Consider the following 24,454-nt stretch of genomic DNA (forward strand, 5'->3'; position numbering starts at 1 on the left):
AAATAAAAGTTATAATTTTTGCAATATGGTTTTTACCTCATAGATATTTATTTATTTAGGTGATATTACTGACTGATGATCAGAGTTTATAATCTATGTAAAAAACACCAAAAAACTCAGACACAATCTGGTCTAAATTTTATTGAATCATAACTTAGTAAAATGTCATATAACTTTACACTGATTCTCTTTTTCTTTTAAGTTTTAGAGATTGTAAAATTTGAAATTTTAATATTTTTTTTGCTAAAAAGTTACTTGTCAAATTTCTTTCTACATTGTCCATTCAACCTAATTTCACCCTTACCACACTCTGAATGAGTTAAATGAACTTGTCAGTCATTCAATTGGGATAGAATAAATTTTACCAATTTTAGGGAAAAATTCAAAGTAACAACTGAAAAGCAAACAGTGAAGACTGTGCAGTCCATTATCAGGGGTACGCCTGATCTTGGTTCGCACTCAGGTCACATGGGTATCTGAATCAGTTGAGTCGTCAACAGGTTAGGCATTTACTATCTTAAAGGCATTTCATTATTTTTTCATAGATGTGTGTTTTAGTGACTGTCTTTCTTGCAGCAATATTTTTGGCTCAATCTTTTGGACGGACACCCAAATTAAAAGTTTCAACTTTTATTTAAAGCATGCTTGCCGGGCTCTATTATTATAAGTTACTGCTGGCATAAAGTTTTCACTATTTTCGCCACTTGTATTTTTAGAATCCAATAATCGATTCATGTTTAAATTGTGAGGTAACACCCAAAATATCAGCCACAAACATTCATCTCACATCTGAATGCCATCATAAGTAATTATGGCAACATAATTCATTTAACACCTTGAAATATTTGACAAAAAACCTATCCTACACAAATAAACAAGTTCTTTGATTTTTTTCACCTATGAAAATCACTGCCAAGATTTGATTAGCTTTAATCTATATATACCAGCTTTCCAATATCCCTCATAACCAAGTTTTATCAACTCAAAACAAATCCTTCATAAACCAGGGTTTATCAACTCGAAATCTTTCGACAGTTTTTCCAAAGTTTTATCAACTCAAAAACTGTCGACAGATTTCTTACTGAAACTGAAAAACAACATCAGGGAATTATTATACAAAGGAAGTGTTTATTTGTTTAAAAAAAACGCAAGAAAACAAGTCAAACATTTATTTATTTGTATACCTCTAATCAACACTTTAATGATATGTACCTGTGTATTTGAATTCCCTTTCATTTCGTTTCGACATTATTGATATATTGCCTTATGGTTATTCTATTTTGTATATTTATTCCCCTATCTATTTGATAGTTTATCATACACTAATATACACTAATGTAAGCCTGTTGGTATTCTACCCATATTGCTACCAGTGCAGACCAAGATCAGCTGGCACATATATGCTGTCTGGTATAATGCATGCCATGGTCTCTGCTGTTGACTACTCAGTTAGCATACATATTTTGAAATTTTCCCTAAAAATGATGAAAATGATTTAGTCCAAACTGAAATACAGACAAGTCTAATGAAGATATTTTGTCTGGTCAATGTTTTAAGAACTCTCATACAAAATGCCATATGAGTGTTTTAATCATTTTAAATTAAAGCTATAATTCCCTTAGTATTTTAAATATTGTTTTAATGTTCTCATTCATCTGTTGCTCCTGTATCAGGTGTGAAAAACTTGGGACTGTTCATGATTTGTCAAATGCTCACTCAACATTAATGTGATGGTTGTCAGTTTAACAACTTGTATTTCCTAGTAAATTAATGTCTTGTGTCTCTTACAGACCAACACAAATCATGATAAATGTTTTCATATGCCATGCCGGCAGTACCAGAGTTGCCTCAGGGCATTAATGTAAAGATGACTGATTAAAATTCCATAGAAGTTGACTTTCTTTTCTGGATAAAAACCGAACTGAAATGCTTGTTTTAGATGGTTTACTTTCAGATTTGAGAAAGTGGCAGCATGGCTGAGTGGTTAACATGTCAAACTTGCTTATCTGCATGGGTTTAAAACCTTTCAGGGACAAGCCATTCTTTCCTTAAGCTAGAAACTTTACACTTGTTGCTCAGTACTGGTTGGTTCTAGGAATGGATTCCAGAGTGTGTCAATCATACAGCTTTAAGCTTACTGTTGAAATAAAATAAATTCAGTATAAACCAAAATGTGAGATCAAGTATAGTAACTATATCACATCAATTAACAGAATTCATATAACTAACAACCTATTTTACCAAAACACTTAATTCACTAAATTATTTAACACATTTTCACAAAACAGTTGTTTCACTTAACAAAATAAACTATTCTGTCACTTATTAACTTGCATCGAACAATTTCTTGCACATGTGTAAAACTATGTGACTGTGTTTTTTTATGTTCCCAACATTTGTTTACAGTTCGTAATGCAGATTTCCTACTGTTTATCATTGTCTACAAAAAACACTTTCAGACATGAAAATAAATCATTACAGGTGATTGGTTTAAATATTTACAACAGGTGCTTCCAGCTCATTTCTCTAGGCTTAATTCGTCTTTTTTTTCACTTTCATAAAACTTAAAATCTCTTCAAAATTGACTGACTTCTCATAAGTAGTTGTCATTAGTGAAAATTTGTTTTACATTCTTTGGTAGTTTACTTTGAAATATGTTACAGCGTTTGATCACTTTACCTCTCAGAATATTTTGGCAGTGGTGTTTCGACATTTCAAATTTCTTATTATAACAATTACATGTACTTATCGCAAGTTAAAGCATCAGTGTCAATTGATCTCGGGCAACTCTGTAATTAGTCAAGATGGAGTTATGGTTCTTAAGCACTGCACTTCTTCTTAATGTGCTTGACCATTTTATGAAGTTATATTGAATTCCAACCAGTAGTTTTCAAGTTATGCTCCGGACAAGGAAAAGTAACAAAGAACAATAACTTAATTAGTGAAGACGGAGTTATGGTTCTTGTGCACTGCACTTCCTCTCAATGTGCTTGACCATTGTATGAAGTTGTATTGAATTCCAACCATTAGTCTTCAGGTTATGCTCCGGATAAGGAAAATGCAACCGACGGCTGGACCGACCACTGAGTGACTCCTAATACCCCCCCCCCCATAACTTCGTTTCGAGGGTATAACAACTTTATAATAGTAAACATCATGTAAAATTTAGCTTTCAAAATCATGCCATATTTCATTCTACGCATTATTATAGCTATGAATCAAACAAACAAATTTCTTTGAAATTCAATAACAGTGTGTTACCATGACAAATAATTCATACAATAAAGTGATAGTTCATACAATATAATCCAGTTCAGCTTTTAACAATGACATGAACGAACAATGATACCAAGAGATTTACCAACTTTAGGGAATTCGTAATATGCAACATTTCACAAATATGCTTGGGTGTCATCTATAAATGTTGAATTATTAATGCTGCACAATCCTTAATCTACTGTTATATCATGAAATATTATATTTCAATAATGCAGTAGTCAATCTGCGGATCTAAATGCAGTTTCAATTACAATCAGATATTTCTATATTTAGTATGTATAAACAATCTGCTTGAAGCTCAGTTTATGTTGTAAGATAGTATCACTTAGCATCCCTGGTTGCTGTATGACTGTTTAAAACAGAATAACACTCCAAATATCAGAATTTCTTCAAGAATTATATCAAAGTGCCCTTTGAGTAGACAACAAAGAGAGTGGCCTTGGAGAAGACAATAAAGAGTGTGGCCTTTGAGAAGACAATGAAGAGTGTGGCCTTGGACAAGACAATAAAGAGAGTGGCCTTGGAGAAGACAATAAAGAGTTTGGCCTTGGAGAAGACAATAAAGAGTTTGGCCTTGGAGAAGACAATAAAGAGTTTGGCCTTGGACAAGACAATAAAGAGAGTGGCCTTGGAGAAGAAAATAAAGAGTGTGGCCTTGGAGAATACAATAAGAGAGTGGCCTTGGAGAAGACAATAAAGAGTTTGGCCTTGAGAAGACAATAAAGAGAGTGGCCTTGGAGAAGACAATAAAGAGAGTGGCCTTGGAGAAGAAAATAAAGAGTGTGGCCTTGGAGAATACAATAAGAGAGTGGCCTTGGAGAAGACAATAAAGAGAGTGGCCTTGGAGAAGACAATAAAGAGAGTGGCCTTGGAGAAGACAATAAAGAGAGTGGCCTTGGAGTAGACAATATGAGAGTGGCCTTGGAGAAGACAATAAAGAGTGTGGCCTTTGAGAAGACAATAAAGAGAGTGGCCTTGGAGAAGACAATAAAGTGTGTGGCCTTGGAGAAGACAATAAAGAGAGTGGCCTTGGAGAAGACAATAAAGAGTGTGGCCTTGGAGAATACAATAAGAGAGTGGCCTTGGAGAAGACAATAAAGAGAGTGTCCTTGGAGTAGACAATATGAGAGTGGCCTTGGAGAAGACAATAAAGAGTGTGGCCTTTGAGAAGACAATAAAGAGAGTGGCCTTGGAGAAGACAATCAAGAGAGTGGGCTTGGAGAAGACAATAAAGAGTGTGGCCTTGGAGAATACAATAAGAGAGTGGCCTTGGAGAAGACAATAAAGAGAGTGGCCTTGGAGAAGACAATAAAGAGAGTGTCCTTAGAGTAGACAATAAAGAGAGTGGCCTTGGAGAAAGACAATAAAGAGTGTGGCCTTTGAGAAGACAATAAAGAGAGTGGCCTTGGAGAAGACAATAAAGAACGTGGCCTTGAGAAGACAATAAAAGAGTGTAGCCTTTGAGGAGACAATAAAGAGAGTGGTCTTGGAGAAGACAATAAAGAGAGTGGCCTTGGAGAAGACAAGAAAGAGTGTGGCCTTGGAGAAGACAATAAAGAGGGTATCATTTCAGAAAAAACACAAAGAAAGTCTTTTCAGGAGACAACAAAAACATTAATCTTTGAGAAGACAATAGAGTTGCCTTTGAGAAGACAAGAAAGAAATTGACATAATAGGATAAGGCTCTCCGAAAATACAACAAACTGTAGCTCAAAGGACCTTTGTCAAGCTCATGCTTTTCTGGAAAACACAAGTATTCATGATTCAAAACATATTTTGGATTTGCCAGGAGGTGCACTTAAAACTCAACTGGTTGAGGTCATTGACTGTGAAAATCCCACAAAAAAACAAGCAAATAGAGAGTCACACTCTGTGATGGGGGAGCTGCAAATGCAGCTAATAGATTTTTCATTGAATCAACAAAATAAATCATCAAATAATGTCCTAGACCATTTTGTCAAATGGTACCACATCCTCTGGAAATCTGAGTCTATTATGTGAGTTATTAATCTTCTGTCTAGAAATGGAATATAATACAATACAATTTAGCCACTTTTATTTGCATGGTTAGCAGACAGTAAACATACAAATTCATTTGGTGTCTAATTTCATAAAATCCAAATGTTATACAGACTGTTAAAATATTTCTAGAGATTTCGTTGGCTTTAATTCATAAAATTATTGCAATTTTACACAATATCTGTCAGTTATACGCTGAATATTTAACAATGGACATTTCAAAAAGCCTTTCAACATGCAATTAGTTCTTTGATTGGAAGGAACTTGTTTTTCTTAGACAAAAATTTGATTTTCTATTCAAATATTATATTCATGGAGGAGAGAAACATGTTTAACATTTAAAGAACATGACTGTCTAAACACAGCATACCTCCAGATTCGATGCTTATTGTCATGAAATTTTGAAAATGTATTGAAAAGTAAATTATTGTGAAGTGAAGAAAGAAATTATTTTACATATTGCAAGCAGCACTTATAATCGATATAAATTATCAAAGAGAGGTCAAAATATGCGAAAATAGTCCTAATACTGGGATTTAAGTCACACAGATAAAATACTGTTAAATCAATTATGAATTGCATAGGAAGACAGACAAACCCCACATGTCAAAACCTCACACCTTCAAATTTTATAGGGTGGACAAAACCCCACACATGAATTTTAAAGAGTGGACAAAACCCACACCTTTAATTTTAGGAAGTGGCTAGCCGTACGGGCCCGTACGGCTAGCCAAAAGTTCTAGCCGTACGTGAGTCACGTACGACTAGCCAGGACACACTGTATTGGCTAGCCGTACGGCACTTTTCAAAAATATATGGAAGGCGAAAGTGCTTATGTTAATTATGACTTTAAGCGAGGATTTTAGTCAAGAATGTTTACTTTTTAGAGATTAATCGACGTGTTGGCTACAGTAAAGAATGTACGTACTTTGTCATCACAAGACGTCGAGAAAAAATAGCGTTTGGTTGCAGTTAAATAACATCAATTGAAATAGTTTACAAAATTTTTGATAATAATCATTTTTTGTTTCATTAAGTTTAATTTTTAAATTGAAAAAACAAGAGCCCGGTTTGAGCCGGGTGATGCTCCCCGAATAGGTTTTGGACACAGGAAAGTACACCTCTTGTAGTTTCAGAGTTATGTCCCTGGAAAAAGTTCAAAGTGCAATAATTCCAAAATTAGGCAAGGCAGAGTTACTGTTCTTTGCACTGCACTTCTAATCAATGTGATCTATCAACCTACAAAATTTCTTGATGATATCTCTTATGATTTCCGAGTTATGTCCCGGACAAAAAAAAATAAACAAAGGGCAATAACTCCAGAATTAGACAAGGAAGAGTTATGATTCTTGTGCACTGCACATCTACCCATTGAGATATATCTACCTACAAAGTTTCATGTTGATATCTCTTATAGTTTTACAGCTATGTCCTGGACAAGATTTTTCTAAAAGGGGAGATAATTCAAAAATGAGGCTTAACAGAGTTATGGTTCTTTTGCACTGCACCTCTACTCAATGAGATCTATCTACCTACAATGTTTCATCTTGACATCTCTTATAGTTTTAGAGATATGTTCCGGACAAAGTTCAAAGTGTTAAAATTAACAAAGGGCAATAACTCCAAAATTAGGACAAAAAGAGTTATTGTTCTTATGCACTGCACATCTACCCATTTAGATCTATTCACCTACAAAGTTTCATGTTGATATCTCTTATAGTTTTAGAGTTATGCCCCGGACAAGACTTTTCTATAAGGGGAGATAATTCAAAAACCGGGCAAAATAGAGTTATGGTTCTTTGACACTGCACTCCCCCTCAATGCCCTCTACCACTGTATGAAGTTTCAACAAATTATCTCCAAGGGTTTTCAAGTTATGCTCCGGACAACACAACGGACGGACAGACGGAGGGACGGACTGACGGACGGACGGACAGACGGACAAGGCGCCGACTATATGCTCCCCCGAAATTTTTCGGGGAGCATAAAAAACAAACAAAAAAAAACCCAAAAACCCACCGAAAATAATTGTTGTCGGGCTCTGATAATTGCGTCAAATACCGACGGTATAGAAGTTTGTTCATCGTCCATCATTAAGGAAAGTTTGCATTATTAAATTATTTTTCCTTTTCACCGTTTTTTTTTAATATTCTTTTTATTTATTTATTTATTTATTCCCCTCCGATCATTATTTATTCGATCCATGTGCTTAATTAACAGATTTAACAATTCATCTTTCATACAAATCATAAGCATGAAAATTAAGGACGTTATAACATGCAACTTTGACACTTAATTTTATTAAGATAGATTATACAACGCTTACTCGTATTCATTTTTTTTTGCAAAATTGCGGAGCATCTTTATTAAAGTGAACACACTAGGACAAAATGCGGAGATTTGATTAAAATCGTCGTTTAAAGACACAAAATAACATATGCATTTTCGACTTCCATATAATTTTGAAAAGTGCCGTACGGCTAGCCAATACAGTGTGTCCAGGCTAGTCGTACGTGACTCACGTACGGCTAGAACTTTTGGCTAGCCGTACGGGCCCGTACGGCTAGCCACTTCCTTAATTTTACAGTGTGGATATAGTCCTGAGTCAACCATCTGCAAGATTTTTCATTGCAGTGATCAGGTCAGATTATAGACAAATTGAGAAGTTCAAGCAACTCACATAACTTTGTACACTGATCAGGGACAATATTAGATATTAAATACATCAAAATTAATGACATTCCTAACAAAAAATTACTTCTTCCCCCATCTCAAGTCATTTACCCAAAAGAACACTTAATTCCCAGAAACTGTCTTATCTGCAGAAAAGAGAAATTATTTACCCAAATGAACCTATAATTCCCAGCAGTGTCTGGTACTGCACCAGAATGTCTAGTAAAAGTTTGCCTATAGGTATCAATCAGGCAGCCTTAGTGATTACTAAGTATAAGTAGAAATGTTTTCAATAATTGTCTTTGACTGCCAATACCAAGTAAATAGAGCATAAGACCTCTGTAATTTGTCAGCTGCAATTCTATATAAAAGGCTGCCATTTTTATGGAATTATATGTCAAATTCTTTAGACAAGACAATCTGTTATCCCACTGTTTCTTTTGTCAAATTTTTGTTCGCCCTATAAAATATCATTAACTAAAATGATTTTAAAGAATTAGTGACTTAAAAAAATAATATTTATCAAAATGTACAATACCTTTTTAACTTTGTATGACATTAAAACAATTTGTATGAAAATTTAACATTACATAATATTTATCAATATGTACAATACCTTACTTTGTATAAAATTAAAACAATTTGCATGAAAATTTAACATTACATAATTGATATACTCACTAAAAAAACAGAATTGACAGGATAATTACACTTTAGTGTATTTAAAATCTTATAATCTAAAATTTGAATTATGGTTGAATGTTTAGTTTATATAAAACCTTCTGTATATGGTTTTATAATATAAACCATATATCACATTTAAAGGCAGGTTGGTTACAGAATATTAAATTTTTTTTTAAAGTTCAAAAGTATCGTAAACTTGCCATAGTCCTAGCATCTGTGTCATACTAGTATAATAATTGTGAAAAATGATTTAATAACAGCTTGAAGTTATACATAAACTTATATTATATAAACAATAAATAAAACTTTGCAAAACTTTTAAAACAATTTTGTGTACTAATAGCATCAGCATGCATATTGTGTTGTATTGATGAAAAGTGACATGGCGGTCTCATAACATTGTCATAAAGAAGTTATTTCCACTTATATTTCAAAAATAACCATGAAACTAAAGGAAAGAAATTGATCAGAATGAGATGTAAAGGTCGGACAATAAACTGTCTGTTCCAAATATGGAAAGTTATAGCTCCACTAACCAAAAAAAAAAAAGAAAAAAAAAAAGGAAGAGCAATTGCACATTGCTCCCTTTGGGTTCCATATGACAGTTGGGTTCCAATTTGTCAATTGTGGTTCCAATTTCAGTTGAGTTATTGTTGTGTCTTGTGGGTAATTTGCAGACATAATATGACATTGGCATGGAATGGGTAGAAATTTGAGCAGCAGTTTTAGCAGTTATGATTGATTCCAGAGTACAACATAGTAACATCATCTGGTATTCTTCTTCTCAACACAAACCCCCTCTCACCCTCCAAAAAAATACAAAAGTAATAAGCATGCAGAAAATAAGATAAAAACTAACTTATGTCATTTTTGTTCATTTCTTTTTCACATATAATTTTTCTGTTGTTGTTGTTGTTGTTGTTGAATAAAAAAGATTTTTTTTGTTTTGTTTTTACTATATTACAAAATCAAAATCAAAAAAACAAAAACAAAAAAAACTTATAAACAAGCAGAATTAAATAAGATAATAAAACTTATACTTATGTCATTTTCTTTTTCACATTAAAGTTTGTTGCTGTTAAAAATTCGAATATACTTAATTCAAATAAATTTACCAGTAATAATAAAATAGAGGATTATGCTGAAATTCATATTTATTGAAGCATAAAAATGAATTAATAATGATTAAAACAGAAGTTAAAGGACTTGTTCTATTTAAATCATAAACAGTTTTTTCTGTTATTTCAGCAAATTGACAATGATTCAATGTCTTTTATTTCACATTTAACTAAATTTTCCGATCTCATTAAAATAATTAACCCCAAAGAATGAATTGGTTTCTTTCCTGAGCTTATTAACAATCATTTAACTTAAATAATGTTTTTCTCTGAAAATATATATTAATTCTGAGAAAATTATTGGAAAATAATAATCTGTTGTTTTTATGTAAGGTTGTTATCCTAGGTTTTTTTACTCTGCCAAAATGGTATTGCCCTATATTTTGGTTTGATTTTGAGTTATTATCCCTTTTTTCATATTTTAGGTTTTTGGTCGAGAGATTAGTTTTCTCAACCACTTTTTGGGGCCAAAGGTTGTCCCTTTTTCCCTCTAATAAAAAAAAAAAATTTCTCCTTAATATCCTTATAAAAAAAAAACATTCAAAGATAAGAAAAAAATATTCAAATGAAATAAACTCAAACTGAATTTTTGTTATACTGGTAATGTTCTTGATTTTTTAATAAACTGTGATTTACTCAGTTTTGTTTTTATTTGTTTCTCTAAAATATTAATTTAATTTGCCTCCAAAAACTAATTCTGTCCCAGTCTGCTGGAAAGAAAATCATTGTAATAAAAATCAGTTTTCTTATAATCTCAGAAAATTTAGCCTATCATATAAATCACTCTATATTCACACTGAGGTAAACATAATGAATACTGATCAACTAAATATAAATTGACCTTGAACTCTGACCTTGTAATAAATCAACAAATGAAGGAATCATGTGATTGATGTATACATGAGAGATAATTATCAGAAACAGCAATAAATTATTTTATATTATAGTAATATTTGACTCGTGTCCAGAAACAGTTTCAATATGCAATAAGAAAAAGGAATACATTTACCATTGAAAAGTATGTTTTATAAAATAATAACATTTTTAATGGATAGACAGACAGATGGATGGACAGACGTCAGAGAAGTGATCCCTATATGTCGCCAGTACTCTGTAGAGGCGACACAAAAAGGAAATTCTTGAAACTTTCCTGAAAATTGGCATGCACGGTTTAAAATTGACATAAAATCCTTTTTCAATAAATTTTTAAGATTGTTTTAATTTAAAGGTGACCTTAGTGCCCTTGACTTTTCCTAAAATGTAAATTCATTGTTGATAATTATCTGTATTTAAATTTGTTTGAATTACGTTATGCCAATTAAATACATTTTATGTTTCTATTACTTCTACAATATTATTTCTACAATATTAAAATACAATTATATTGATGAAAGCTGTTTCAATTTAAAAGAAATGTATTGAAGAAATTCAATCTAATTCAATTCAAAACATGTATCGATGAATTTGTTTCAATTTAATGTATCTGTTTCAAATAAACATATATAAATTGATAAAGCTATTTCATTTTCTAGTAATGAATTTGTTTAAATTTTTGCAATGCATTAATTATCTGTTTCAATTAAATAATTATGTATTTATTGATGAATTTGTTTCAATTTAATTACATATCTATTTCAAATTAACAAACATTAATTGATGAAACTATATCATTTTTTAAATTAAACAAAGTTAAATTACAAAGTCAATAATGCAGATTTTTTAATGCAGACTTTTGATGAATATCTTCCAATTAAACTTACCTGATCATGTACAAAGGTTCAGGTGATAATCCACTTTTCCTTATGCCTAAATCCTTAATGACCAAACACATTACTAAATCTTACAAAACATTTTGCTCAAGTTATCTTAGTTTGAAATCTGCTTTATTTTGTGTCCACAAACTGACCTTATCCATACAATTGCTGGCCACTTTTTTCAGACCAGTAAGTCACTGATTTAAAGAGATTAGGTAAGCAGTGTTATTTAAGTAACTTCAGATCTTTGTCTGGTGATTATGTAAATAACAAATTGATAGGTCAAAATTTAAAAAATCATTTCATGTTAAGGTCATGTTTGTAACGTCCATTTTAATTGGAAAATTGAGTTTGTAAGGTCCATTTTAATTGAAAAATTGAGATGTTGTACTATTTATATGCACGGCTTCCCTATATTTATAAAAAAATTCCTTTGTTCTTCATTATTTTTATCAGAAAAATGAATTGCATAGTATTACAATTATGTTTGACCATGATCTTATGAAACAGTTAGTTCAATATTTATATTTTGATGTTAAAATTCTTTAACTTTGAATGTGCAAATTCAAAGCAGGGCAAATTCAAAGCGGGGCAAATCCATCAGGTTAATCATAGTGACACAAATTAACATGTAAATTTTTATATTGGATTTGCCCTGCTTTAATAATAGAACATTCCATTCAAAGTTTAAGGGAATTCAATATTAAAATACAAAAGTTAAGCTGCCATCAACACAGAATCTGATGAGACTTTAAAGAGAAGAGCAGGATGACCTGGCAAAGTTTAGTCACTTTCGGTTCCCGAGCAGGCTTAAAAGGCAATCATTTTTCTTAAAGGAAATCCACTGATGTTTTTTGACATGATGGGACTGAAAATATTTTTTCCAGATAAATGTTCCATTTGATGTAGGTTTAGAACACTAATCTTTTTGCACAATTTCAGATAATTCGCTCACTTCGTTTTTCCAGAATAATTATTCAAATTGTAAAAAAATGACCCAAAATGAAAAGCATTTAAACGCTTTTCACTCAAATCGGGCTGAGAAAAGCATAAAAATACGATTTTCAATTTATTTCAAAGTGTATTTCTTAACTATCTTTGCATATATTTCTGTTTAATTTAGTGCCCCAACTCATTTATGTAAGAAATTCAAATGTTATGATTTTAGGTTTTTTAACCTCAGTCGAGTCCCTTTAAAGGAGCTCCACTGAGATCAGAAAGCTTAAACACATAAAATTTGAATTTTTTAACATTGATTATATGAAGCCTGCCCTTACAATGGAAAAGTCTACAAAGGAGTATAAAAAGTATACTCAAAATTAAATTGAAAATCAATACTTAGTGTAATTCTCAGCACAATTTGATTGTTGCATGGGTCATATTGCACAATAAAAAGGATTATTCTAGAAAAACAAAATGAGGGAATGATTTGAAAATTGGTGCAGAAGATATTGCTTAAGACTTTCATGGTACATAAGTGTCAGGAAAATATTTCCAGTTCTGTCATGTCATAAAACCTCAGTGGAGTCCCTTTAACAGCTTTATGCCACATTTTAGTATCTAACAATCATGATTCACAAAAACTCATGAATCATGGTCATTTTCATATAATATTTGATTATGATAGAACTGTTCCAATACAACATTACTGATCTGAAGAATGATATGGGGAACAATTTGGAACATAATTCCAATAACTTGATAAAAACAATCAAAATGATTCACTAAACAATGCAAAGTTCATTCATTTATTCTCTGTGGATATTGACAGCATGTGCATGCTTAGTTTGATCTTATTGACTAAATTGATACGGATCGTTTGATTGGTTAATAGTTGAAGTTAATAAGCTGCTTGATTCATGGCAGTAACAAGTTCTCTGACTTTAATCAGTACATTTAACACAATATTCATCTAAATTATGCTTCATTTCTTTTAGAGAACAGTGACTATAATTATGATGATAGTATCATGGCGTGAGCAAGACCCTGGGCATGTAAATATTCATACATACCCTTTAAAAGAAAAATTTGGAATCCAAAGCAGTCAGCTGCTTTTTTAAGAATGGTTTAAACTCACAGTATAGCAATGTTTTTTTTTGCATGCAACATTTTGCCCCTCAGAAAATTATATAAACATATTTATTTCATACAGGCATTTTGGAAGTGGTCTCCCCTGTGAAATAGTGTTCTTGAAATCATGAACTTTTCAATACATTTAAGAACAGTTCATGAACTGGTCCTACACAGTTTATAATGATTGTTCAAGAACTTATGTTCATGAACAGTTCTTCAAGCTTGTTCATGAACTGTTCATTGACATAAAAAGAACAAAACCGAATTCTTTAAAGGTTCATGAACCTAGGATCATGAATTATTGAAGAACTTTTGATGAAAACCATGGGTTCATGATTTGTCCTTTAATAATGTCACAAACTATTGAAGAACTTTTGATGAAAACCATGAGTTCATGATTTGTTCTTTAATAATTGCTGAAATAGAAATGATTACTGCTCAAGAACACTTGATGACCTAAATACATTGGTTAATGAATTTCTGAAGAACTTTTGATGAAGACCATGATTGTGTTCATGATTTAATTGTTATTAAATAACTACAGAAATAGAATGATAACTGGTCAAGAAAAGATATAGACCTGCATGGTAGATTAGCACAGGCCCAAAACATTTTTTTGCATAAAATAAAGACATCAGTATTTTTTTTTATTGCTTGACCATGGAAATTCAATCAGTCACTTCTTTAATAAAATTCCCCATTTTTTACTCAACCAACTCATCTATCTATATATTGGATACTTATACTGACGTAGCAACACAAATTTTTTGGAAACTATGGTAGCTTTGTTTGAAATTCAAGTGCCTGTTGGGCTAAAAATAATAGGTTTGTGAAATAAAATTTGTAGGCCTCAATGTTTTAATTGAAATTATTCAGTCATTGTCATACATGCCATAACGTCCCGTGTCCGGGACAATCCCGGAAATAAGGTGTCTGTCTTGGAGATGATTTATGTCCCGCTAAAAAATCTAAAATAATCTACATTGAAGCAAGAAATTTTACTTTTTTATATAATTTTATTGTCAAGTTTTTGTAAACTTATCTAGAACGCTAATAAGGAACGATTATCCCCTAAGTGGCCGAACAGCTTTGAAATGGTGACACTTATCCTTTGATTGGTATATCAACGTGCCCCTTCCAAATAACAATTATCGGCAATAATTTTGATCAAATAAAAGATTAATTTCCCCAGTGAAGGTGTCATACACTGGCCAACTGGCCATTATAAATTAAATTTTATTAGTGGTCAAACACCGTGAAAAATACGCGCTAAATATGAGGTGATAAAATCTACAAGATTCAGTGAATGTTTCAGGTAAACGACATGGCTAATTGTCATTACTTATCATATCTTTATTCTATTCTGTGGTTGATTGAATTTACGATGCCTAAATACTTTAAAGATAGAAAAAAACTGTTAATAATTATTGACATTCTGACTTTGTTTATGGTGTCATTAAATTTGCAAGTTGTAATTACCCGTAATAGGGCCTATAGGTTGTATGCCACTATGTAAATTTAAAAAAAATACATTTGCTGATCAATGCCCCACCTTCAAATGAAAGTGTCTCGAAATGAGTCTAAAGATTATGGCATGTATGGTCATTGTATTGACGGCAAAAACAACGGAATTACACGAAATTATGAGAATCAAGCACATGTTGCTGACGTAGTACACAGGTTTATCGCGTAGTACACAGGTTTATTACGTAGTACACAGGTCTATTAAGCGCGCAATATTCAATATTCAAAGACAGCAAAAACTTTGTCTCATATCTGATATCATCTCCCCAATAAAGACATACAACGAGGAAAGTGAAATTGCTCAAGCGCAAATTATCAGAAGAAGACCTTCAAAGCTGCAATCGGTGAAATTCACTGTGAGTATTATCATAAATGCACCCGTTGATTTTTTTCAAACAGAGCCGGCGTGTTTATGACTCCTCCAAGAAAAAAATGAACAGTCTATAATTATTTTAATGAACTTTCTTCACTTCTAAAAGCATTATTTTGTAACAATTTGCCGACTGTAACAATAGAAATAAAAATTGTATTTCCAGCTCATTCTTAGTTACAGTTTAGATACTTCAACCTTACTGGAAAAATTGCGTAAACGGACATTTGTCACATATTTTCGCGACCCGTTTTTATTTATTTCTTTATTGTTGAACAGGATCAATATAAAATGAATAAAAAACAAAGCATCGTTGAAGATTGAACATGGTTCTGCTTCCCTGCAGGAACTTATTTGCTAATGCCTTCTAAAAGATATAATCTAGTTTAAAATAGTTTTTTGAAAAATGCATGGCAGCAATTCTTTTTTATCCCCAGACAGTTCACCACCCTGGTATACTGACAGTTCACTACCTTAGCCAATTTTCCTTTATATCAGAAAAAAAATTTCATAAAGAGACAATATTTTTATATCACCATTATTTATGTAGTTTTATAATGGAATATGATCAACAAGGAAAATAACACATGACTGACTGTTTTTTAAAGCAAATAAGATACATCCAAAATTTTAATTGGAACAGAAATTACGTTTTCTGTTGTTGTTGTTTTTTTTTTGGGGTGTGTTGGATTTAATCTCTCTCTCTATATATAATATTATAGGTCCTGCTGACAGTGTCAAATGTGAAAGTGCATCGAAAATGCAGGAACTGCTGGGGTTGTGTGGTTGAGGCTAGATCTGACGGGTAAGCAATATACTCACGGTTGAGGTTACAAGGACCCAATTTTACAATTGTCTACAGTAGAACCAGATATTTTTGCATGGCAAAATTCCTAGAATTTTAATTCAGTCTAATTTCACTAGTATTAAAATTCGCATAATTAGCATTTTCTTCTTAAATATTAATGAAAAACTTATATACCCTGATATCGGGGTATAAAAAATAGGTTTGAAGGGTACTATGGAAACGCATTTTTGTTACATTTGTGTGATGTTTAAAAACTGTCATTTCAAACACAAGACGTTATATTGTTGTTTTTTTGTTGTTTTATTCCAAACTAGATGGGAGGATGAGTGCAGAAGCCTGCGTAGAAAGATTCAACGCATGGAGGAGCCAATTACTGCTTTAGAGAGTCAGAATACAAAAGTGGAGGACACCGAATTATAAGCTGTGGAACATCTTAGTGATACTCAAGAAGTCTTGGTTACAATAGCAAAGACTATCTTCACTGTGGAGGAACTTAGAACCCACTCTAGGACTGGAAAGATGACCAATAAGTGTAAGGATTCCCGAGACCACCACTTGAACCCTAGAAACTCAGCAATCTTGAAAGACTAGTGAGGAGGAAAACTGGTGTATCAAAAGAAGTATTTAATAAAAAACTAGAGACTTTGCAAAAAGGTCATCAGAAGGAAATAAATCACAAAAATAAGTGAAACATTGGAAACTGTTCTAATTTCAAGTTCTTGATTTTTGCACTTTTGAAAATCAGCAAGCTGTATTGAAGAAACTATTTCTTAGTTCTTGTTAAACAAAGATGTGTAGTTTTTAAATTTTACAAGCAGTTTTACATGTTTGTGGTTTACTTTTTGAACAATATAACTTAGAGCTTATGTTGAGTACATATTGTTTAGACTTGTTAGTCTGCAAATTGATTGGTATCATCTGTCTGCTCTGTTCTTGCATTTTTCATGAATGTGAAATAATATAAATGTAGTTTAGGAACTGTTCATGAACTGAAGTTCTTGAACTGTTCTTGTACTTTTCGTGAAGATAAAATGGCACAATGAATTTGCACTGGAAAAAGTGCTAGAAAAGTTCATGTAGAGGTAAAATTCATGAACAGTTCATAATTTACTGTAAGTGAACAGTTCATGAGCATTTCATTGCATTTTGTTCAAGAACAATTCATGAAATGTTCATGTTTTATTGAGTCATGAACTGATCAAGAACATGGGACAGTTCAAGAACTAGGTGTCCTCTGAACTTTTCAAGAATTTGTGCCATTTTGTCTTCATGTACATCCCATGAACTATTCATGAATCTAAGTCATGAACTAGAATGAATACTTCATGAATTATTCATGAACTGTAAGCATTCATTTCACAGGGGCTATTTTAAAATTCAAAATAACAATTTTTTTGCAACTTTAGACACTTTCAGACATCTTGGTCACTGACATACAAACAATTCTGAATTAGTAAATTTGTGTTGTTGCTTTTCTTCTTTTTTTTTTTTTTTGGTGGGGGGGGGTGGAGGGATGTGGTATTTTTGTTAACACTTTTTAATGATCTAATTACAAAATGGAATATTCATGTTTTTTTGTTGTTGTTTTTTGACATGCACCCCTCTAGCTGCCCTGAGTAATTACTGTAATTTCACAGAGCACTGTTTGCCAATTAACAACTTGTTAACTTTTTTGTAACATCCTCCAATTGTCTCTAGCAGTGTTGTTGTTTTTTTTTCCCCTGTTTTTTTTTCCGAGTTGAACAATCTTAACATTCATTACATGTTTGAAATGGTTGCCAAACAACAGGGAAACTTTGTTGGAAGAAATGTCAAAACAATTTGGCAGCTCCTACCATGTGAAAAATTATTGCTAGTGTAAAAGATGAGATCTTCCTGGCCTCTGCTAGGATATTGCACACAAACACTGGCAAAAACAACCTGTTGTGGTTGTTTTGTGTGGGTGTTTTTGGAGGGCTTTTTTTGTGTTCTAAAGGTATTTACTAGATTATTCTGAAATCTACTATAGTGACCCTATCTTAAAGGGACTCCACTAAGGGTTTTTGATGGGGCTGGAAATAATATTTTGAGATTTTATAATGTTCAATTTGCCAATATTACCTGTGTGCTTATAAATATCAGACCATTTGCGAACTCCAATCTCTGCTTTTCCAGAATGATTATTCTAAATGGAAAGATGATCCTTTACTAACGAAAATAGCACAAAAATACGATTTTCAATTACATTCCAAGTATAATATTATTTCTTAAACATTGCATATGATATCTTTCTGCATTATGTGCCCCAGCTGATCTACGTAAAAAAAGTTCAAATTTTATGTTTTTACTAGCCTATCTAGTACCTCTGTAGAGTTCCTTTAAAAGAATAAGTCTTATTATTCCATTCAGTTATTTTTCTATTTAATTATCTACATGAAGAAATAATTCATATTTTGATGCTTCAAAGGCTTAGTCTGAAATCTTATTAAATACTGTATTTCATTTGTGAGTTAGTGCTATATAATAATAATGAATAACTTCGTCACCTTTAAGTGTAGTAATGGGTTAACTCTTATTGAAACTTGGGTAAACCTGCCTGTTATTACTTCCTTCATGTTACTGTTCTGTTCATTCAATAATATTTATTTAAAGGAATCATGTTTAATTGCATTGCTCAATAATTTTATATTAACAATACAATATTAAGTATGTAACTATATATGTAAATGTATATTGAAGCTTAAAATAGAATTCAATTAAGTTTTATATCAGTTTCGTTCATTTTCTTTTATCATCGTGATAATGATGGTCTACTGAGAGTGTTAACAATTTAAGAGAGTCGGTACTAATATAAATTTTGGCCTTTTCCCTAAAACTGATGTATGGTCTTTGGTCCAATTAGTAATGGTAAGGGTTCCTGCTTAATTGTCACTGAACTAATACACATAGGGGCACCTTGGGTTGTCCTCAGATCCATCAGTAAAAGCTTGAAATAGAATGATATTATCCTGAACTCAAACTCGGCAAATTTCTGATCTAATACTTGGGTACACACAAACTTAAATTTTTATTGTAACATAATGTTCACAATAGAGTGACCAATGCATTGCGATATTACTAGCATATTTACCAAGTTGTACTAAGCTGAAATTTAGGTTTGATTTGTACCTCAGAATAAGAACAACCCCACATTTTGCTGAGTCTTGGAATATATCATTACAACATTGCTATATGACCTTGTAATTATTAATAAATGTCAGTGTTTCTTAATTAAAACCCTGCCTGGAAAAAAGGGAAATATTTAATAAAAGCTGAATTGTTTGCCACACATGTAATAATTTCTGTTACGCACTAATTTTCATGAAAGATGAGGAGGGTGAACCCCATCTGTAACATGCATCCCACCTCAGTGCCACTTTAACCTCGCCTTGGTGTTTACCTAGTTAGCACTGCTGGACCACCAGGCTAAATAGATAAAACTGTTCTACAAACACCAGGAGGTCTCCAGTATTATGTATGATAATATATAAATATAGATAATTATTTTAACTTGTCTAATACCTGATAACCGTACTAATATAATGCTAACTACCAAACTATATGATATGATAAATTTTACAACTTTTGTGAATAGGTAAACCATGCAATGAAACTGAAAGAACATCAGTATTTACATGGCATTATTTTGTTTTGACATACATGTATCTGTATGTATGATAAATGCTGCAAGGCTGAAAGCTACCCGGCAATTTTAAATTAGCATTTTTGCTTATATCCTGAGTAAGTTAGAGATTTAATATATAGAAATAGGGGAAAATATTTCCTTTTTGGGCAGTTGGCGCTGAAAAAGCTGTATGAAAATTACGACTGTTACTACTGAGGTTTTAAAAATTTAACACTGTTAAAAACATTATAATTTCAAATTTGTAAAATGAAAAGGTAAATTGAAAAACCAATTTCAGCTTTAACTTTTTTTTTCAATAATAAAAAAATGGCTAGTCTTTAAATTAATAAACAATAAGTTATCTTCACAATTTATTTTCTGATTATAATAATAATATTTATGGTTCATAATTTCTCAATAAAAACTTAGGCTAAGACAGAGTTCCGTAATAATAACTGTTTTGCAAGATAATTCCCTAAGTACCAGTCAATATTTCAAGTATGATTTAATGATGTAGATATTAACACACTTTGAGAATGTATCCGACACCAGTCTACGGAAATATCTGATTTTCTAGAACCAGACTGGAATACTGGAATACCTAGCATTGTTAAATATACATTAGTATTTAATATTGCACCAAGTGCATATTATCAAGAGGCTTCAGGTACAAATCTAGGATTTTTTTTACCAGACGGTGTCACAAAATTTTGACAAGTGGTTATAATGCATAGCCCAGAAACGGTTAAACAGGGAAAAGGAGGGAAATTGGCTGTGATCATGAGTAAAATTATGACTTTTGCTTGATTTTTGCATCTTAATTTTAAATTATATTTATTATGTCATAAAAATCCAAATCATCCCCCTCCCCTTAACACATCCCCACCCCCTTTCCACACTCAAAAAATCTGTACATGGACTTTTTGATAAGCCTTAAAAAATATTAATAAATGCCGCCAGACTTACATATCATCACTATTCACATGATAATTTATTATCAGGATTCATGGTAACTGTTTTCTGATGAAAATGCTAGTGAAATATCCATCAATTTGCTTCCCTGTAGAGCCACAAGACTGCTATTTAACTCAAAGTAACAAGGAACCCAAAGTATGAAATTATGCAAAATATTATCTATGTCATTAATTGTATAGACAGGTAATTCTTGAACCCAGTAATTAGGAAAACAAGAAAACCCAGTATTCATACTGGAAGTCTAAATTATAAGCTATTAAACTCAAAGTAGAAAGGAACCCAAAGTGTGAAATTATGCAAAATATTATCTATGTCATTAATTGAATAGACAGAAGATTCTTGAACCAAGTAATTAGAAAAACAAGAAAATCCAGCATATAATATATTATACACATACTCTATAAATAAGCTAACATTGATATTAAAGTTGCTTGGAATATTCCAATAAGTTTCACCATTTTATTTAGAGACATAAAAGCTCACTGACTTGAAGAGAAGATTATATACCCCTGTTAATGAAATGTCAAGATTTTAAGATCTGATCTCCGATGTGATGAGTATTTTAAAGACAATTCTAGTACAACAGGTTGCATGATCAAAATTCTAGGAAAATAACTCAAATGTAACTGAGATTCTTACAATTTTCTTGCCTTTTTCAAGAGACCAATTTTTTTTAGATTCTTACTAAATGTTTCTAACAAGAAATAAAGCAGCATTTGTTTAATGTTGCTTTTGTTAATAATTTCAATTTGGATGGTATAAGTCAAATAATACGGATAAGATAAAATAAATATTTGTATATTTAGCTGAACATTGCATTACTGAACAATATCCATATATATATTATAAGTGAAAAAAAAAAACGGAAATAAAAGCTCACTTGAAACAAAATTCATGTGGAGAAAATTACACATTAATTTTTTATCATTTGAATGAGTAATTTTGTTCAGGAGAGACAATGAAAGGTTCAACATCTTCCATATTTCTGCTATAAGCAGAATTCAAGACCAGAATGCATATCAATAAATTTAATCGAACAAGACTTGAGATAATTTGCTGACCGACTTCAAATTTTTATCTGGACATTGATTATCCTTAATAGTAACCTAGGCTATTTCCCCATTATCCTTAGAAACCTGGAGGCTGTTTCTTTTCATCCTTAGTTAAACAGGTTTTTTCCTCATTTACCTTAGGAACCCAGGCTATTTCCCCCATTTACCTTAGTAACCCATGCTTTTTCCCCATTATTCTTAGTAACTCAGGGTATTTCTCCATTATTCTTAGTAACCCAAGCTTATTCTATAATTTCCCCATTATTCTTAGTAACTCAGGGTATTTCCCCATTATTCTTAGTAACCCAGGCTACTTTCCCATTACCTTTAGTAACCCAGGCTACTTTCCCATTACCTTTAGTAACCCAGGCTATTTCCCCATTACCTTTAGTAACCCAGGCTATTTCTGGGAATCAGTTAAATGTAATATACACAAAACATGTACTGTAGAAGTTCCAATGATTCATTTCTTCTAAAATTGATAATGGATAGTTGTGGACAGGTCCATTAAACATAGGTTAAGGGTAAACTTTTTATTTGAAATTCAAAATCTCAATTTTTCAAATTCAGGATAGGGTAAATCCACATTGTAAACACTGGATTTCAAAGTGATAATATTCCTTTAATCTCCTTGAACACACATATTTCATCAATTTTCAAAACTTGATGTAAATAAAAAAATTGAGATTTATTTTGCTGTCTGTCTAAGATAAGACATGACACTAGCAGTATTCTATTATATAGATAGGATATAATATAACAGTTATTGCCATATCATGTCCAATTTCTGTAGAATATATTACATCAGTTTTCATTATTGGTAGACATATTGGTTGATAGAGATGACAACAATCGTCTGCTCCGAACAATAACAGATATTGTCTTATGAAAATAAAAGGAAATTTTAAACTGAACTTTAAATTTAATGATCCCTACAAATTTAAACATCTCTATGATTGATTTTCCAAATTATTGTTAAAAGTATAAACACAAATATAAAGAGGAATAACTCTTATGGGATTTTTTAAATTTGTGTTTACAAATGGGGGCAATCTATCAAAGGGGAGGAACTGCATTTTTTATCTGAGTTTACAAATGGGGACAATCTATCAAAGGGAAGTAACTGTCAAATTGCATATATTTTTATAAGAACCTCAATAATCAGAATCAATAGAATCCAAATAATTAAGGAAGCAACCAGAGGTAAGGAGATAATCTACAGCATATTTATCACTCAATTCACTTCCTGTCTTACAGTCTGGCAATACACTGACAATAGACAGAATTCTTCATCCGATTGTTCACAGGCATGTAACAAATGTAAGTTGTTGTTTTTAGAGACTGTTATCTAGTGAATATGCAAAAATTGTCAATTTTATCACAAATTTCACTTTACATTGGTCTTGAGTTGTTGATTATTTATAGATGTTCACATTATTCATTTAAATGTTAAAATGCGGTAATACAATATTCGTAAAAAACACACAAGTACTGCATGTTTAGATGTACAGCAATATAATCATGAAGCCAGATAGGCCCGAGTAATGTTAACTTCAAAAGCATTACAACTGATAGATTAAGCATTATTGTAATAGTAATACAATTAAAAGCAAGAGAAACTGATATCTAATTCCAGTCTAATATGCTGATGCAAAGGAAATTTAAACTTTCTAGGGGCGGAGAAGTTATTTTCATGACATTGTTTGGGTTACTGACATCATATGGATCACAAGCATTTCTTTCCTTAGCCAAGTGTATAAATCACATAATAATGTACCCCATAGTCCAATCTATTGTATAAAACAATAGTTTCTATTTTATGTAGCAATAGTTTGAAGTATATTATTAGATGATTTATTTATGAGACTATTTTGTTTTATTATTTTTTATTATTATTTTTTTTAAACAAAAAAAACAACAATTTTTTTCATATTCGGAACAAATAAAGGCAACCATCAAACCCATAATTTCTCAATTTTGAACATAAATCACCAGTCTTTAAAAGGACTCAGTAACCACTTAATTTCTTAATTCCAATAGGGTATGCCAAAATACTCAAAATAATTACATATACTTGATTTCATATATAAACATAGACACTTACTGGTTCTTTGGCACTTGATATTCTTTCTTTGGTCTTGATTTCGTCTGAACAGTCTGAAAATATAAATATACGTACACATTATCAATTTGCATAATTATACAGTTTAATCGGAAATCTGCATGGAACACCCTTTGGGAGACAAAGGTTTATTCTGCTGTTTAAAAAAAAAAATCTCGGTTACTGGTTTTACATCACACCAACACAGTTTAATTATATAGGTCATATGGCAACTGTCCAGCTTTACTGGTGGGGAAAGACCTCAGGTGCCATTCCATGCTTTATTTCAAGCACAAATGGACACCTGAGAAGTAACCACCAACATTCCTTAAGCTAGCTGCATTATACTTCCTTACCCTGAACCTCAGCTGCAGTGAGGAT

General features: G+C 31.7%; 1 protein-coding gene across 1 annotated transcript in view; it reads right to left on the minus strand.

Annotated features, from left to right (window-relative positions):
• The window catches only part of LOC132746878 (uncharacterized), a 78,141-nt gene extending 53,914 nt beyond the window's left edge, over positions 1-24,227 (minus strand). Inside the window, exon 1 of the mRNA XM_060736156.1 lies at positions 24,077-24,227. The gene's annotated coding sequence lies outside the window, so the exon portion shown is untranslated. The remainder of the gene's footprint in view (positions 1-24,076) is intronic.
• Positions 24,228-24,454: the final 227 nt, after the last annotated feature.

This window comes from Ruditapes philippinarum, unplaced genomic scaffold, assembly GCF_026571515.1.
Source record: "Ruditapes philippinarum isolate M1 unplaced genomic scaffold, ASM2657151v2 ctg3539_1_1_1_1, whole genome shotgun sequence".
NCBI lineage: Eukaryota > Metazoa > Mollusca > Bivalvia > Venerida > Veneridae > Ruditapes > Ruditapes philippinarum.